Here is a 19713-nt window from a genome sequence, read left to right as displayed (position 1 = left end):
AAGCAGATATCAGCTCTGTACTTACTCACTGAAGCAGATATTAGCTCTGTACTGACTTAAAGCAGATATCAGCTCTGTACTCACCTACTGAAGCAGATATCAGCTCTGTACTTACTCACTGAAGCAGATATTAGCTCTGTACTGACTCAAAGCAGATATCAGCTCTGTACTCAAAAAATATGTTTAAAATGAAAATATCTTGATTAAAGAAGGTGATACTTCTCACAAAGTCTCGATGTTTTCTCTGCTTTGCACTCAGTTTTGGAAAGTAAAGGTGACAAACTTCATGATCATGTTATTGACCTGGCAGTGAAGTAGGGTTGACATTGTTAGCAACGACCTGTTTAAGCGCATGCGCCGCCGCGCAATAATCTGGCACACCGAAAATTGGTCATGAACTTGATGATGAAGCTTTGACTGGATTATGAAGGACCCGGCATGGCCAGGTGGTTAAGGCACTTTACTCGTAATCCGAGGGTCGCGGGTTTGAATTCCCGTCACACCAAATTTGTCGCCCTTTCAGCCGTGGGGGCGATATTATGTGATGGTAAATCCCACTATTCGTTGGTAAAAGAGTAGCCCAAGAGTTGGCGGTGGGTGGTGATGACTAGCTGTCTTCTCTCTAGTCTTATACTGCTAAATTAGGGACAACTAGCGCAGATAGCCCTCGTATAGCTTGGGGCGAAATTCAAATCAAACCAAGCTAGATGATGAAGAAATTTTATTACGTGTTTGATCCAGTAACAAATACGAAACGTTTCGAAGAGATTTTGTCATTCTCTCATATCTAACGTAAAAGAAATCTGATGATAAAATTTTGTTGAAACGCTGCGCATTTGTTACTGTCTTAAAGACCTAATGAAGCTCCCTCCATTATCCATCAGGTCGTATTCAAACTTCACAGGCTGCTCATAGGTTAAAATTAATGGTTTTTTAAATAATTTCACGTGGAAGACATAGGCCTACAAGTTGAAAAATATCGTCCAAACGTAAGGCAGGAGTACATGCTTCAAAATACGCTCAAAATAAGTGCTAGACAAAATATAGTGCTCAGAGGAGTATATAGTCCAATCAGTGAGTGCTAGACAAAATATAGTGCTGAGAAGAGTATATAGTTCAATCAGTGAGTGGGAAAATTAGTCATCAACATGGTTTGATTTTCTATTATTTGTAAAGAAAGATATGAAAATGATCTCTTGTCCCTTTTGATCTTCAAGTACTCCATTCGTTTCTTCGCCGTTCGACAGGTTATTTGTGTTTTGCCCACCACTGGTATCGAAACCCGGTTTTTAGCTCTGTAAGTCCGCAGACACACCGTTGTGCCACTGCTAGTTACAACACTCAATCTTAAGAATTGACCAAAAATAGCGAGTGAGACACTCATTGTTACTTATATTTCAGTCCAATAGGATTTCGGATTCGATTCCTCTCGGTGGACTCAGCAGATAGCCCAATGTGGCTTTACAATAAGAAAAGAAACAAACCAATAGTATTCAGTAGAATGAAATGTAATATTAAGATTATTTCTTATTTTTTCAGTGACTTGTATGCCTAAGGGATTCTTTAACTAAGTCAGTAATAGATTCATGAGCATTGTTTTGTTTGTTTGTTTTGAATTTCGCGCAAAGCTACTCGAGGACTATCTGTGCTAGCCGTCCCTAATTTAGCAGTATAAGACTAGAGGGAAGGCAGCTAGTCATCACTACCCACCGCCAACTCTTGGGCTACTTAATGAGATTGACCGTAACATTATAACGCCCCCACGGCTGAAAGGGCGAGCTTGTTTGGCGCGACGGGGATGCGAACCCTTGACCCTCAGATTACGAGTCGCACTCCTTAACACGCTTGGCCATGCCGGGCCGACTCATGAGCAGTCTCTTCCAAAAAATAGTTTAGAAAAAAAAACGTGGTTATAAACTGATGGGTTATATGTAGCTGGATTTAGAGTTCAAAGGTTGATAATTTTAAGCTGTTTTCTCAAACTCTCTTTCGAGATTAAATTAAAAAACTGCTTAGAACTTGTAGACGTTGACAATAGACTGTTACGTAATAAAATAACAACGCTTTCAAACTCCGGAAGACGTAACTAGCGAGTTTCAGACTTTCTTACACAATGAAGGCACGTTCTATTTAACTAAAAAAAAAATGCATATTTAATATACGTATCGCAAACTTTGTAATTTTGGAACTATAGTGTACTTTTCCGCTTGAAAATTGTGTTCCTCAATAGCTCTGACTCTATCAAACTGATTTTTGTGTGTGAGACAATTGCTTTTGTGACAAATAAACGTGTCTCAATGGAGAATTTCAAAAAGGCTTATTGCAGACAGTATGAGGCGCATATAGTTCTTGAGAATCAGTTCGACAACCTCTTAATATGCTCAATAGAACGTCGCCATCTTTAGAGTTATCACTTTCATTGAGTATTTTCTAAGTTACTGACTAAATAATAGTCCTAACGATTTAATGATGATTTAGGGAAATATGACATTTTCGCTATCTACGCTCGTAAGGCATCATGGGTAACTACACTTACTTCAAAGCTAGTAGAACACACTAGTTTAATGTATTTAATATTATCAAGAAAATAAAGACTTTCATTTATTCATTTTATCACATATCATGTTTATATAATAGATCACCATTTTCTAGCAGTTGGAACAGTTTTCTTCTGAATTTTTCCAAAAGTCTCATAGAGGAAAAAAAGATACACAGAATGTAAAAAAATTGAAATGAATTAGAAAACATGGATGGACTTTGTCTTCTTGAAGGTGAATCGCGCATTTACAACGGATATTAACGTTTTTTCTTTGATCCCTTTTAGGCGTTTCGAAATATCACATAAAATGTAAAATGGATTCAGAGCCATAAAAACTACTTGGTAAAGAATAAAATAATGTCTTAAAATTGTCTTCTCAATAAATTGCTCGAGCTTGTGATGTGTGTATGTAAGTTGATCGTATTTAACATCGATTTATGTATTTTAAAAAGAAGATCACAGTGAGATGAAACAGTGAACTTGTTTCAGGAAGTAGTTTCTGTAAGCTGCTTTGGTTATACAGTTGTAGAAAGTATTTCTTGATGACGAGAAACCCGCTTGAAATAAAAATGTATCTCGGAACGGCTGGTATGGGTATTAACACGTTGTTCTCTGCTTATCAATAAACGTGTTAATACGCATACCAGCCGCTCTGATATACATGTAGAAGGTGGTGTTCCGGTTCAATATAACTTTATGTATCTCAAAATACGGCCCGGCATGGCCAAGCGTGTTAAGGCGTGCGACTCGTAATCTGAGGGTCGCGGGTTCGCATCTAGGTCGCGCCAAACATGCTCGCCCTTTCAGCCGTGGGGGCGTTATAATGTTTCGATCAATCCCTCTATTTGTTGATTAAAGAGTAGCTCAAGAATTGGCGGTGGGTGGTGATGACTAGCTGCTTTCCCTCTGGTCTTACATTGCTAAATTAGGGACGGATAGCACAGATAGCCCTCGAGTAGGTTTGTGCGAAATTACAAAACAAACAAACAAACATCTCAAAATATTTACAAGTGGATGAAACAGAGAGCTGATGTAAGATATGTAAAGCAACATCATTGTACTTTTAAAAAATATTTGTAACACGCGTTCTGATCAATGTAGGATACCAGAGGTCCGAACAGCAAACACGAAATGGATTCTAGATGCTGTAATCTGTAGGTTTAGAGCGACGTCAGTTATTCCCGTTGTTTAAAACACAGACAAGTTTTGATGTTTTCTTGCTGAAAATATCAGGAAAAATAGAATTCAACCAGAAACATAGAAATTGATTGCTCGAGGGCACCTGGGGTAAAAATGGACGCTTGTTTGTTTGTTTTGAATTTCGCGCAAAGCAACTCGAGAGCTATTTGCCCTAGCCGTCCCTAATTTAGCAGTGTAAGACTAGAGGGAAGGCAGCTAGTCATCATTACTCACCTCCAACTCTTGGGCTACTCTTTAATCAACAAATAGTGGGATTGATGGTGACATTATAACGCCCCCACGGCTGAAATGGAGAGCATGTTTGGTGCGACCTAGATGCGAACCCGCGACTCTCAGATTACGAGTCGAACGCCTTAACCCACCTGGCCATGCCGGGCCAAAAATGGACGCCACTAACGAATCAGTTTGAATAGCTTGTCGTGTACAAACTTAAATAAAGAGGAAACTACTTTAAATATTCAGTAACATATTTGTGTCAGATTTGAAAAATGGTAGAGCAAAATACCTACCTAGAAGGGTTTTCTTCACTAGCCGTCCCTAATATAGCAGTGTGAGACTAGATGGAAGGAAGCTAGCTAGTCATCACCACTTACACTGCTAAATTAGGGACGGCTAGCGCAGATAGCCCTCTAGCAGCTTTGCGCGAAATTCAAAAACAAACAAACAAGAAATTTTCTATTAAATTTCAAACAATTTCATTAATTAATTTTATTTTCAGAATGAAATTTGACAAAAGTTAATCCTCAGGTTCTTTAAAGTGCAAAATGAAACGAAGTTAAAGAGAAAGTGGTATTCATATTTTGTTTTTGTTTGTCGTTGCACCAGTATTTAAGTCTAACGAAAGAGAAAATTGATTAGTTAAGGTAGATGTGGAAAAAAGTGTCACACAAGCTTCTGGGAAGACAGACTGCACCAAACAATAAGTCTAAATAGTTGTACACAGACTGAAAACAAATAATTAAGGCGCTTTTACAGCTGTGGGTCGTACTACTTACACGAGTAATATTTCTGTATTTTTCTACTGAACTTAATCCTAGCAGCAGTCTGTATCTTTAAGTAAAAGGAGAACAAAATCCGATACCATCATACTAAAACCTGCACAGAAAACATCTCATTTCACTTCGAAACAGTTAGAGGAGGTGATTTGATGTTTTTTTTTTCTTTTAAAGTTTAGGCTTAGCTTGAATCTGAGCTTAAGCTTGGTTATTTTTGGACAGTGGTAACCAGGAACGAATACAAATTCATACGTAGTGTATCTTTTCAAGAGTATACCGTGTTTCATATTATAAAAAAGTATCTTAAGATATTTACAAAGAGGGTATTTTTAGACTTTTCGTGTCCCGGAGACAATGCACTTGTAACTCTTATACATAATAAAGATTAGAAATCTGACATCGGATTATATTATACACAAAACAACAACAAAGTATATTATAAGGAATAACATACAGTAGTGTTGGTGTAGACCTAATCTACCTATATAGTTGCTCACGGGTATATTAAAATGATCATTAGGGGCGACATATAGTTTCACTGACACTGGACGGAATTGCGATTTCTCTTTGTGTAGGTATAAAGGACTCAGATAGTGTGATTTGAAATAAATTCTTATTGTATAACGTAATTTAAATTATAATCAGGTATATATTCTAGATGTATATGACTGGTTGTTGTAACGATTTGTTTTCCCATTTTGATTTATCTAATGGTCAAATTTCATATAGGATCACACAAACATACACATATCCGTATATATGTACAAGGTATTGGAAGCATTAATAGCATTGATGAAAAAACAGAAGGATATAAAAAGTTACACGAATGTCATTTCTTTATCGTTTGAAAAAGAGTTGTGTCAGATTACAGTCACGTGTTGATAGTTTCTATCGTGATTATTGTCATCCAACCAATCAAAAAGTACCTTGTAGAATAAAGCCAATAAAAATTCAGGCAGTCACATTATGGTCAATTTCAGAAGTGTATTCAATAATGTGTATGTGTGTTTTTCTTATAGCAAAGTCACATCAGGTTATTTGCTGAATTCACCGAGGGGAATCGAACCTTGATTTTAGCGTTGTAAATCCGAAGACTTACCGCCGTCCAAGCGAAGGATTATTCAATAATAACTTGAAGGGTTGAATTACTACATAAGAACAGCGAAAAAAATCCACGTTTTAAAGTAGTCAAAGATACTCCTTGTGAAAAATTGCAGCGACAATCCAAGTTTCAGTAGGTACTTACGTAAGTCCATGAAAAGTGTAGAAGAAACAGATCCCGTTAATAACCTGCGATGGTTTTATTGTCTTAACATGTTCTACAGTAACTCCTCACGCCGAATCCGAAAATGGCGTCCATCACAAACAGATTTTTCACAAAATATCATACGTACTTTTGCATAAGTGAAACATTTTCATTGAAACCGGGTCATATTTTATTTCTAAATGTTGACATCTACTGGTTATAAATTTCTATAGACTAACTGTGACGGGAGAGTCTTATCATTTGTTCTATAACTCATGAGAAACACAACGCTAGTATTTACATGGTTAACAAGCTGTATGACGTATCATTTCTGAATAGTATTTGTTTGTGTGTGTATTTTGACATTCATTCTTTCTTTTTAATATTACTGATTCGTCGTTATGGGAACAAAAGGTTGTGTAAATGACCCAAACATATTTTAGTTGAGGTAAAGTTGTTGTAAATTTGATCTAAGAAAGAGTGTTTTTTTCTTCCCGATTTTTAAAAAAAAATCCTTATGCGACTGAAAAACACGAACATCATTTTCGAAACCTGCACAACTGAATTATGAAAATATCCGCAATTAAAGCCAAAACAACTTTTATCAAGTTTAAATTCACAAACCTGTGTGATAGAAGTAAACGGTGAAGGAAACCGGAACTCTCCATAGGTGACGTTAAACAATCTAGAAGGACGAAGGCAAAGTACAGATCTTTATAAGTAAAGCTATTAATGCTGTAGAATAACATGTAAATTAGCAGGAAACGGTTTCAATAAAAGTTACGTTACACAAAAAATGGTCAAACGAACAAAGCTGGTGACTAATGTTCTTTACAAATAAACCTAATTTCGAATTTTTGGCAGTAACCAATCTGGTGAACGAGGGAGAGTAGATTTAAACCTGCAAGGAAACATAGTGGGTATCAGAATAAGCTTGAGGCTATATCTCAGCAAACGGTATCGGAGATCTACACCAAAGTGATGGCACCTTAACTGCTGACAGGATCTGATCCGTCATATCTTTCCCTCAGGAACACAACTGATTGGGCGGAAAATTCTCCAGCATAGTTTTTAGTGAAATAAGAGTTTGACGTAAAGAGGCCAATGGAACACTTACCAGCATATCTTGTTCTGTTCAAAATATCGATGAGAAAGTTCTTAAAGCTAGATAGGCCTGTATAAAACAAGTAATCTGGCTTTTATGGAGAACAGTACAGGGTGGTTGGAAAAATGTTCAATAGTCGTACATTGATATACTGTGTGATATCACGAAAACAAGGAGTATTACTAACGTAATAAAGTTACATCTTCTTGTCTTTTGTTCGGTATTACTCTGTGACAACGTTTTCACCACTGCTCGTTGTTTTTGACTCGTATGTATGTATTACTTGTTTTTCCATAGTTATTTTTATTACTGTATATGTATGTGCGAATAAAGATATATAGAAGTAAACTAAAAAATACAATTCTCATTTCGTATCTTAGAACTAGTAGAAAAGAAAAATTATTCAGAATATATGTTCCTCTTGAAAATGTTGAGTCTCAATTTCTTTATAAGTTTGGATGCGACTGTTTACGTTTATAAAACAAATTACTGTAAATACGTGCCTTGTATTTTACCCAAAAGTAGTTTCATGATTTGTTATTCACCTTTTTTGGTATAAACAGTTTACAACGTCACCAAAATTTTGCGAAACAATACTGTAATGTGAAGCAAATACACGAGTGTTTTTACTTTAATAACTCATACGAATTAGTAATTGTTCTATTAAGTATATTTGCTCCTTTTTCTTATGGTATCATTTTTATGTAAATACTGAAACTAAATATATAAAACAGGAATAAGTGGGAAGCGTTTGTTTGTTTTCGAATTTCGCGCAAAGCTGCACGAGGACTGTTTGCGCTAGCTGTCCCTAATTTAGCAGTGTAAGACTAGAGGGAAGGCAGCTAGTCATCACCACTCCCTGCTAACTCTTGGACTACTCTTTTACTAACGAATAGTGGGATTAAACGTCACATTATAACGCCCGCACGCCTGAAAGGATGTGCATGTTTTGTATGACGAGGACTTGAACCCACGATTCTCAGACTGCGATTCGAGGGTTCTAGCCATCTGGCCATACTGGGCACCCTACTTCTGAAATACCGACCAGAGGGAAGACAATGCACTAACATATATAACTGACAGTAAGTGTGTGTATGTTTTCTTATATTAAAGCCACATCGGCTTATCTGCTGAGTCCACCGAGGGGATTCGAGCCCCCTTGACAGTAAGAATCTGATTGTCAGTCTTACGAAGCATTTACAGCTTCAGGTGCGGTTCCACCGAGGGGATCCGAGCCCCCTTGACAGTAAGAATCTGATTGTCAGTCTTACGAAACATCTACAGCTTCAGGTGCGGGATAAATTTTGTGAGATTGCACGGACTCAGACCTGGATCGCGAGCTCCAAAAAATCCCCAGTTCTACTACAAGATTACGTAGATATGCTTCGAAATGTGCAATATATCAACTATCTTCTAGTGGAAGCCGTTGACGGTTTTAACACACTTTTAATTGTGTTAATCTCAAACGTTGAATTTTACTTATCCGGTTTTACACATTACACAAGTGCCAATCATTTACACCTTGTTTTACCATGGTATCGAGAGGTTCATATATGAGTCTGTGTAGAAACAGCTAATGTTGTGACATATATAAATATATTAAGTATGTAACTGGATCATTAAGTTATGAACTGCAAATAATTCCGGTATGTTACCATATCCATCTTGCTTGAAAATCTAATTCTAATTAGAGCCAGGCCTATCACCGTTCTTTCTAACTGTAAAGTCAAATTGAACTAATCTATTGTCTTGGTTAATTGATCTGAAGGAAACAGAAGGACAAATTACAGACTTCGTTAAGTTGCTTGTAAGTCTATTCTTTTAGGGTATCCAATGTCTAGTCTGGCTGACGTCACAAGCATACGCGTTCAGGTCAAAGAGATAGGATTTTAATAAAGCGGGTATTTGTGTTTATACCAAGGCTATCTGCGACTGTCCGCCATTTGTAACTAATGACCAGAAAGAAGTAATCAACCACTATTGCAAAGGATTTACTATAACTTCTATAACGCATCCGCACCAAGGATGATTTTGTGTTATGGTATTCGAACCTCGTGTGCCAGCTCGGAAATATAAAGATCTACTTATTTGTCAGTGTAATCCTGCGTCCAGACAGGACTGAATTTGTTAGCATAAATTTTGAATGGAAATTCTATAAAACAAAATTTTTTGAATTAAAAATCCCCTCAAAAAATGTTGGCTTGAAGACATCAATTTTGTATTTTTCAGGTTAACTGCGATATACCTCACCGAAAGTTGGAATAATTCTTTAAAATGTCGAAATGTGTCAGGACAGCCAAAAGTTTTTATAATGTCTTTCCTGTAGGAATTTCTTTTGACTTGAGTAATGCTGTTTGACTAGGTAACCGTCTTCAAAGTTTCAGTAGCGTCAATGTGTTTACTTTCATCTTCGACATAAGAATGGGGGGGGGATACTATATGCAATTACCGGCAGTGAAAATGATTCTTCAAAAAGGATTATTCCGGAATGAAAAACAATAACAATAGTAACAACAATAACAAATATAAACGCACGCATGTACAAGGAATATTTCATTTTTTTTTTTAACGACAAGAATTGTCACGGAACACATTTAATGACCACTTTAAAGCGATCTCGATAATAAGGTCTTGAAGCAATGTATCCCATATCCATTAAGTAATCTCTGCACAACCTTATCTCAGCGAACACAGCCGCTCCTCAGGGCCATGAATTTTTCATCTTTCAGCAAAGGTTTGGCAATTCTAAAGAAGTGTGTAAGCTTGACAGGCGGGCTCGATGATCCATGAACACTCTCTTAGGAATGTTTTGTTCCGGATGTGTCAAAGATGGAAAGTTCCATCACACAGATGTCGCAGGAAGACCTGGACGTATCACGGAACGGTCCCAGTAAAATGGTGCCCGAGGAAGAAGTGAAGTGTTTGATTTGAAATGATTTGTGGGTTTACCGTCCGTTAGAATCAAGTTTGTTATTACCATGGCAATTTAAAAGCGTTCCGTATTTAAAAGTGTTCCGTAATCGATTATTTGAGAGAAAAAGATACTTTTAAATGATAGCCAAGAGGAATTCCAAGGTAGTTCAGTTCTAAGCATTATTAGAGAAAGAAAAATAGAAACATATGAGCTTGTAGCCATGTAGATTTCTTTCTCTTGTTTATTTACTTTTGAATTTCGAGCAAAGCTACACGAGGGCTATCTGCGCTAGCCGCCTCTAACTTAGCAGTATACGACTAGAGGGAAGGCAGCTAGTTATCACCACCCACCGCCAACTCTTGGGCTACTCTTTTATCAATGAATAGTGGGATTGGCCCTTACAATATAACGTCCCCACGGCTGAAAATGCGAGTATGTTTGGTGTGACGGGGATTCGAACTTGGTCATGCTGGGCCGATGACAGTGTTGTGAACTACTAAACTGTATTCTTTGAAATCAATAATAGTTCATTATTGATAAACGTGTAAGGAAGGGAATTAAAAACTTTACATTTATCCGAATTACAAATTACATTATTTAGGATAATACATTTTACAGTTGATTTTGTTCAGTTTCACTCTAGCTATAAATTGTTTATAAATACGGTTTGTTTTGTTCTGAATTTCGCGCAAAGCAACAAGAGGGTTATCTGAGCTAACCATCTCTAATTTATCAGTACAAGACTAGAGGGAAGGCAGCTAGTTATCACCACCCTCCGCCAACTTTTGGGCTACTCTTTTATAAACAAATAGTGGGATTGACCCTTACTAGTTATCACCACCCTCCGCCAACTTTTGGGCTACTCTTTTATAAACAAATACTGGGATTGACCCTTACATTATAACGTCCCCATGATTGAAAGAACGGGTATGTTTGGTGACGGGGCTTGAACTCGTGATCTGCCGAGTCAAGCGACCTAATCACCAGGCCATGCCTCTCTAAAGAGCCAGTTTGTATTTGGTATTTAGAGCAAAGCTATCTATCGCCATCCATAATTTTGTTCTACTGACCAGAGGGAAAGTTCCAGTCACACCAAAACATGCTCGCCCTTTCAGCCGTGGATGCGTTATAATGTGACGGTCAATCCCACTATTTGTTGGTAAAAGAGTAGCACAAGAGTTGGCGGTGGGTGGTGATGACTAGCTGCCTTCCCTCTATTCTTACACTGTTAAATTAGGGACGGCTAGCGCAGATAGCTCTCGTGTAGCTTTGCGTGAAATTCAAAACACGCGAAACCAGAGGAAAAGTTGCCAGTCAGCAGCACCGTACTGTTCACCCAAAGGGTCAAATATATCACCTTATAACTCTTTCACAGTTTAAAGCGTAGATAATAGTTTGAAACATCACATAGAGTCCAACATGGCTCGCTTGGCTTCAAAATTTGTGGTTTACTAAAAGCAAACTGAAAGTCAATTATTTTTCATTTGAAATCCTGTTAATGAACGATACGTGTGAGTGATGACGAGAAATCCCACTTGTAGAGAAAAATATATATTTAAAAACGGCTGGTATGGGTAGATAAAGCACTATGTAGAGGAGCGAACAACGTTTCGACCTTTTTTTTTTGTGAACCTGACGATGACCGAAGAAGGTCAAAACGTTGTTCGCTCCTCCAAATAAAATTTTTCTCAATCCAAACGAGCGATACGTGTGTTAAATGACAGAAACAATTAGGGTTAGTGGATCCTTCTTGACGACGAGAAACCCACTTGAAATAAAAATGTATCTCAGAACGACTGGTATGGGTACTAACACTTTTATTAATAAGGAGAGGACTACGTTTCGACCTTCCGAGTTCATCTTCAGGTTTTAGTAATGGTAACGGTATAACACTGTAGCGTAAGTAACGGCGAATTTCTAGATTCCATTACTAAAACTTTCGATATTTGATACACATCGAACAAAACGATTTAACCTGTTCAGTGCCGTAGACGAGATAACTCGTCCAAGCCCATCGGTAACACAGTGCCACGGACGAGTTATTTCATTCTCAATAATACCTAACTTCAACGCTAGATGTCAGCACCATACATACATTTGACCTACTTACAAATTGTTTCACTTTCGATCCAAAATGGCGTCACGAAAAAGTTGCAAAATGAAGAATCATTAGAATTGTATTGTAGCAGCTGAAATACTTGACAGTCAACGGGTTAAAGAATAATTTAACTTTATTCTATTTTAACTGAAATAAAGTAAAACCACTTTGTGAAATGACGCCAGTGTTTCTTCTGCAGCTAATATGTTATGATAAATTAAGTATCTGACGATTTGTCACGCAATCTGATACATAAACGATTTGAAATTCAGCTCACAATAATGCAGAGCTTTTAGTAGAAGCGGCTTCATATTTTTACAGTTCTTGACGTTTTACTTCACTATGAGCAGAAAAATCATTGTGGCATTGATACAACATACTTAAAATTAGAGTATGGAAAAGGTTCTAAGGTATACTTGACCGCTCCTCTGAAATAACGCTTTAAGACATCCTTGAATTCTGGAGTCGCTTTAAGGGAACATCAACCCTTTGAGTCTTATTGAGAGTCTGGTCACTTCATTCTGTCAGTCTTCTCTTGTTTAAGTAACGGGGAATGGAAGAAGGGGTGAAGTCACCAACCGGACAAAATAGGAACTTACAGTGTCTCTATATGACAGTAGAGTGACTCTAGTGCGTGTTTCATATGATGTGTGGTAGTAAAGTTAGTGTACATCCACCAGTGTTTATGCCTGACCACACCTCTACCACCACATGTATTACGTTTTTGTATATAAACTGAACTGATCTCGTTCCAAACTCTCTTCAGGTGATCACATCTTTTCTTACTGCCGTTAACCCATTAGATGCGTTCTTGGTAAACTCTGATGCGTCTTGCTGTGAATGGAAGGCTTCTTATTAGACACTTAGTACACAATGTAGTCTTGTGAAGTGCGTCTCTAACCTTTCGTACATTGACATCAGTTGCGACTCCTAACGTATGATTTAGTCTCCGAAGAGTTGTCTCACAATTGCAGCGAGCCAGATGGTGCAGATAACTTTTGTAATAGACGCTGGACTGCTTGTCCAGATGTCCAAACAGCTATATCATTAACTTAGATGGGACTCCGTATTCTGTTGACGATATTTTAGGATATTGTCAGTCGTTATTAGTCATTTAGTCATTCGATCCGATAATTCTCCAGTTAAATAAAAAATCCTATTTGAGGTCTAACTATCATTCATGAGCAACTTACAACGTTTTAAGTTCTACGATTCCCTTCAAGTTGTCAACTGAAGTAAAAGTGTTTCTATACCATAGGCTAAATAACTGATATCTAAGATCACGTGACAGATATAGAGATATGTGAATTGTATAATAATAAACTAGAGGGGTGGCCTTGATGACCTTTAATTTATTGTAGTAGCTTCGTCTTGTCTTATGCATAATATTAGAAATTTCAGTATAATTATGTTCATGGTTAGCTTCCTTGTGATTCAGCGGCAAGTCTGACGGATTGTAACGTTAAAAACCGGATTTCGATATCCCTTGTTCGACTTTATACTTAACAACAAATAAACCAAAAAGATAACGTCATACTGATAACATCCAGAAATTTGTGTATCGTTTACAAGATGATCAAGACGCGGGCTTTTAACCACGTGATGCAGGAAATAATATTCACGGTGTAGCATTTTCAACAAATTAAATAATTTTCTTGTGAATTTATCCAAAAAGTTTTAACAAAGTAGAAAGAAATGAGAAATACAGTAAGACTTAAACATGAAAATCTTGAATATAATAAAAAAATAATAAATTTATAAGTTGGAGTCTAGCGAATTAAGGCCCGGCATGGTCAAGTGATTAAGGCCCTCGGATTACTAGTCGAATATACGTCACACCAAACATACTCACCCTTTCAGCTGTGGGAGCGTTATAATGTTACGGTCATTCTCACTATTCGTTAGTAAAAGAGTAGCCCAAGAGTTGGCGGTGGGTGGTGATGACTAGCTGCCTTCCCTCTAGTCTTACGCTGCTAAGTTAGGGACGGCTAGCGCAGATTGTTCTCGTGTAGAAAAAACAAATAAACAAATCTAATGAATTTAAGAATTGTTTTGACGAAAAGTAAAATTCGTAACTGAATGTAGTTTAATTTTAAAAAAGGACCAGAATGATGACTTCTTATGTTATGCTTTTTTACGCAAGTTCACAGAAAGAAAAATCTGTGATCAAACACATAGTTTTATTCAAAAGAATATTTTCAAAGCCTCTAGTTAGCTGCATATGTCCTAAGTGTCCAGCATTGTTCATATGTATATATATAAATATATTAGAGAAAAGTAATACTGATAAATGCTTTAGAGTGTTTTATCTTATAGCAAAGCCACATCGGGCTATCTGCTGAGGCCACCGAGGACAATTGAACCTCTGATTAACATTAACGCGTTGTAAATCCGGAGACATACCGCTGTACTAGCGGGGGGCAATTGCTTTAGAAACAAGGGTACAAGTTATAATGTGGGATATAAAATGTATCCTACGTTTTGGAGGTGACTACAGAGGTAGGGCCCATATTGTTGTGGGGATACACCGTCTATCACTCTTAATCTCCATTCGCCAGTCTTACATTAAGAAATAAAATAAAATAAAGAAGTAGCAATAGATATAGAAATTAGGAGAGAGAGATGTGGGTGCACAAGCTCACAACGTCCCACATTTATATCACCCTTCACTGCGTGCAGCCACACTCAACAGATTTATCATTAAGGCAGTTAGTTATTCGACTATAAAACCACAAGGCCGTATAATTCTTTCTTTGTTGCTATGTGTTCACAGAATGTTACGTCTTTTGTCGTATCAATGCGACCATTGGAAAGACCTCTGTTTAGGCTAATTGTATAACAGTGAGACAGAGCTGCACAAGGAAAGGCTCAATCTGGGGCTTTTAAGTGGTAAACCCTTGCTTTACAGTACAAGAAACCTTGCTTCCTGAACACTTTTATTGATCCGCAGCAGCTCTGATGGATACTGTATAATCCAGGTCTTCTCAAGTTACGATACACATGCTAATCAACTCAAAGGACGGTTGCTAAAGAGACCACATATATTTGTTAAATGATCATTGAAAGCAGTGTTCAAACTTTGACTGACCTAACAAGAGAAACCCCATAAAACTGATGAAACAAGAGAACAACATAAATATATATGCAGAAACGGCTCGTTTGGGTTGAGAAAATATTTTACATAGAAGGTCGAAACGTTGTTCGCTCTATATATTTATCTACAAGTGGGTTTTTCTCGACATCACGGAAGAGAACGAAATACTTCGATTTTCAAATGTATATAATTATACCCTAAATCTAGTCATTATATTAATAATCTCTTTGTAGTTGAATCAGAAGCTGCATAATGAGCTATCTGTGCCGTGTCCATTACGAGTATCGAAACCCAATTGTCAACATTATAAGTTCGCAGGATTACTGCTGTGTCGTTGAGAAGGCTCATTCTATTAACCAGCCCCTAATTATCCCCGATTTAAGATTAACAGTAACTTTGCGTAGAGCGGACATTTACTGGAAACAAAACCAAAACCAACAAATTTACCAATGGCTGACGGACAGAAAGAACCAGTTTGTAGAACTACAGCTGTAGCAACATGTCTGTGTTGAGGCTAACTAAGCCTTAAACACTACAGTGCTCCTGATTTTCTCTAACCAAAGGAAACGACGATCTAAATTAGATACAGATATAACGATAAAGGAGTCTGTTTTGTTGGATGTTTCTTACGTATTTTTTATAAAATTACGAGCGAAGTTCTGATTGCATAACTTTATTCATTTATTCGTGTGGTAAAGTACCTTCAGTTGTCTAAACATATTCTCTGCTGAAGAATTTATAACACGAACTAGTGACACAAATGTTTCTGACCCTCCAAGTAACCAGATGGTGAAGGCACTCGACTCGTAATCCGAGGGTCAGGGGTTCGAATCCCTGTCATACCAAACATGCTCGCCCTTTCAGCTGTGGGGGTATTATAAAGTGACGGTCATCCAACTATTCATTGGTAAAAGAGTAGCCCAAGGCTTGGCGGTGGGTGGTGATAACTAGCTGCCTTCCCTCTAGTCTTATGCTGCTAAATTAGGAATCGCTAGCGCAGATAGCCCTCGTGTAACTTTGTGCGAAATTCAAACCAAACCCTCCAGATACCTGTATTAGTGTAGTTAGGTTACATGAGGTTGGTAAACAACATATTAATTATTATACAAATAAATTACACTTCACCACTGCAAGAGCCCTGACATTATGCCTTGATTTAACACTCCTACGAAAAGACGTTTCTAGTCCTGATTTCTCCAAGCCCGTTCCCCTGCCTGTGGTTTCGCTAGATAGTAGATAGGGACAGTGGGAATCTCGTTAATCCATTCATTAATGGATTTAAATGGCAATTTCGTTTAAATACAAAATTATTAGCCTAATATTAATAACCTTTCAAGTTGCTCTGGGGCCTATTAGGCCCCACTTTTCGTAGGAGTGTTAACATTGTATAGGGTTACTGTTGGTGGGATGGAATCTACAAAACTTGTCCGTTTCAGTGAAAATGGCGAAATCGTGAATAGGCTACGTTTCACGTTTTTTATGGTGACATTTGCATATGCTTGAAATTCTTGAACATGTCCAGTTTTATTATATTTCAGCTTTTTCTAAAAATACACAATTTTCTGATTGTATAAGTTAATTTTCCAAAATATTATAAACAAGATGAAATTCACAATAGCTGCGGCACTTGAAATTTTTTTACGCAGAAAACTAACTAGCTAGTCAACATCGCTTCTCGCAAGAGCGTCCCTAATTTTGAACAAATAAACAAAATTATGGACAACTTTGCTCAGGTAGTCTTTGTAGCTTTTCAGTAAAGGCTGAAATTTTTGTCTCCCGCTTGTGAAGCGATAAGTCTTCGGATTTACAACCCTAAAATGAGGGTTTCGATTCCTCTCGGTGAACTCGGCAGATAGCCCAATGTGGCTTTACTAAAAAAAAACACACACACTGAAATTTTTAATGAAAACACCCTTTGAAGGAAAGACGTAGCTGTAAGTACTTATAAAAATACACGTTTGTATTGTTTGAATTTCGCGCAAAGCTACACGAAGGCTATCTGCGCCAGTCGTCTCTAATTTAGGAGTGTAAGACTAGAGGGAAGGCAGCTAGTCATTACCACCCATCGCCAACTCTTGGGCTATTCTTTTGCCAACGAATAGTAGAATTGACCGTCACATTATAACGCCCCACGGCTGAAAAGGCGAGCATGTTTGGTGTGACGGGGATGCGAATTCGCTACTCTCAGATTACGAGTAGCACATCTTAACCCACCTAGCTATGCTGGGCCGCATGTTCTTGAAGTTAATTCTTACAAACAAATTTTTTCGTCTGCTGTCCTAGTTTCATATTTTCAAATTATCAAGTTATTTTATTGTTCTCTTAAAAATAAACATTAACATTTCAAATAAATGTTAATTTATTTTCAAACAAACTACGTATTGTGGTGTAAAATTGCGCATGCTTGAAAAACATTCCAAACTAACACTTGTTTTCATATATGATTTATATGAGATATAAAACAGCGGATAAAAACATAATATATGCTTTCGGATTTGTTGATTATTTGAAGCGTTGTTAAGCAACATTTCATTCTAATTAACGCTCTATCAATATTGACTTTCAATTAGTTTTGTGGTTTAATTTTGAATAGAGCAACATGTATTACGACAACGCAATTTTGTAAAAGAAATCGGCAAAAAAAAACATTAATCGTATTTCTTTCCGGTATGTTACAGTTTCAATTTTATCTCAGAAATAGAGATCATGAGCAATACATTCCAATATATAAACAAAAGTATTATATAACACATAATAATATACAAAAGCGGCATTTCTTCGGATTTCCAACTCTACGAAGAGAGGTTCGATTTCCCTCGGTGGGAACGCAGCAGATAGCTACATATGGCTTTGTTATAACTGAACACACGTAGTCAGTTTTTATAAATTCGCAACGGTATACCATACTACAGAAACTAACATTAGCTAAACGTAACAATACTTACATTTTAACTTTATTTTTTACAATATACATGGTGTTCGGAAAGTCACTGTGCAGTTATGTTGTCATATGTCTGTCTATTCAGTCTATTTCAAGCCAGTAACTGATAGCGGTGTTTACAATCCAAGCCTGTATTGATGCCAACAGGGGTCGCTTTGAACATTGTTTATAATTGTTATTCATATCTAACTCCTGTATTCTATATTGAAACATGTCTGTTAATAAATATATAAGTTTGATCTCGTTAGTAGAATTTTATTCAACCGAAAAATATAATTGGAAAAACAAAGGGGAGACATTTCCAGAAACTTTTCAGTAAACAGATGTTATTTTATTTTTTAAAATATTTACGTGACTTATAATACATAGTATGGACCTTAGAATTTCTTATTAGTTATTTAGTTTGTTGCAGTGCATGCCTATCTTTCTAGTTTGACAACATCAAGATGTGATGAAATATTACCTTAGCTCAAAGTGTATTTTCGAAAATTTGTCACAGACCATCGTCTGGTGACATATAGACGTATGTATATACACTCAAAATAGATGCTTAACTAATACGTTTATTCTTTTTCGGTCCGAGACTCGAAAATCGATAACGATTATCTTGTAGTCAAAATAGGATAGTTTAAGCGGATATGCCATAGTATGTGTGTGTTTTTCTCATAACAAAGCTGCATTGGGCTATCTGATGAGTTCACCGAGGGGAATCGAACCCCTTATTTTAGCATTGTAAATTCGTAGACTTGCCGCTGTACTAGCGGGGGGGGATAATATGTCATAGAACCGTATAAGATTTATAGAGTAATTCTTAAAAAATTACTATTATACTTAATATGATTATTATACACAATTTATATATTTCTAATCTCAGTTCTTTTGTTTAAAATCCCATGTTGTTAACTTAAATATATAAACTTTGTTAACGGTTCAAAATGGCGTCCCGCTCACTCCTAAATAGAAGTTTCCTGTGAATGTGAGTTTCTATTAATGTTTTCAGTGTTAACAGTGAAGCTGCTAAAAGGTATATATTTTTGTAAATCTTATTATTGTGCATCTTATAAGTTTTGATTCTATAAAGCGCTAATTAGTGGCATTTCATATAAATTCCATTAAGACACAGATATATCCTTCAAGTATCATAGAATGTCATAGAGGTAGAAACAGCAAAATGCATCAACCTTAGATATTGATATCTTTAAAAATATGAACAGGATAGCGACAAGAAATTTTTCAAGACAATTTTGATTTGTTTTTAATTAAGCACAAAACTGCACAATTGGTTATCTATTATGCCCCCTGCTGATACAGCGGTATGTCTACGGATTTACAACGCTAAAAATCAGGGGTTCGATTCCCCTCGGTGGGCTCAGTAGATAGCCCAACGTGGCTTTGCTATAAGAAAACACACACACACACACACACATGGTTATCTGTGCTCTGCCCACCACGGGTATCAAAACCCAGATTCTAGAGTTGCAAGTCTGCAGATATACCGCTGTGCTATTTTAAAGACAAAACTTACTACCATTATCTAGAAACTTCAGATTTTATTTCAGTTAGTTGAAACTGACACATAAA

Source organism: Tachypleus tridentatus, chromosome 8, assembly GCF_004210375.1.
Source record: "Tachypleus tridentatus isolate NWPU-2018 chromosome 8, ASM421037v1, whole genome shotgun sequence".
Taxonomy (NCBI): Eukaryota; Metazoa; Arthropoda; class Merostomata; order Xiphosura; family Limulidae; genus Tachypleus; species Tachypleus tridentatus.
Note: the sequence above shows the minus strand (reverse complement) of the source record.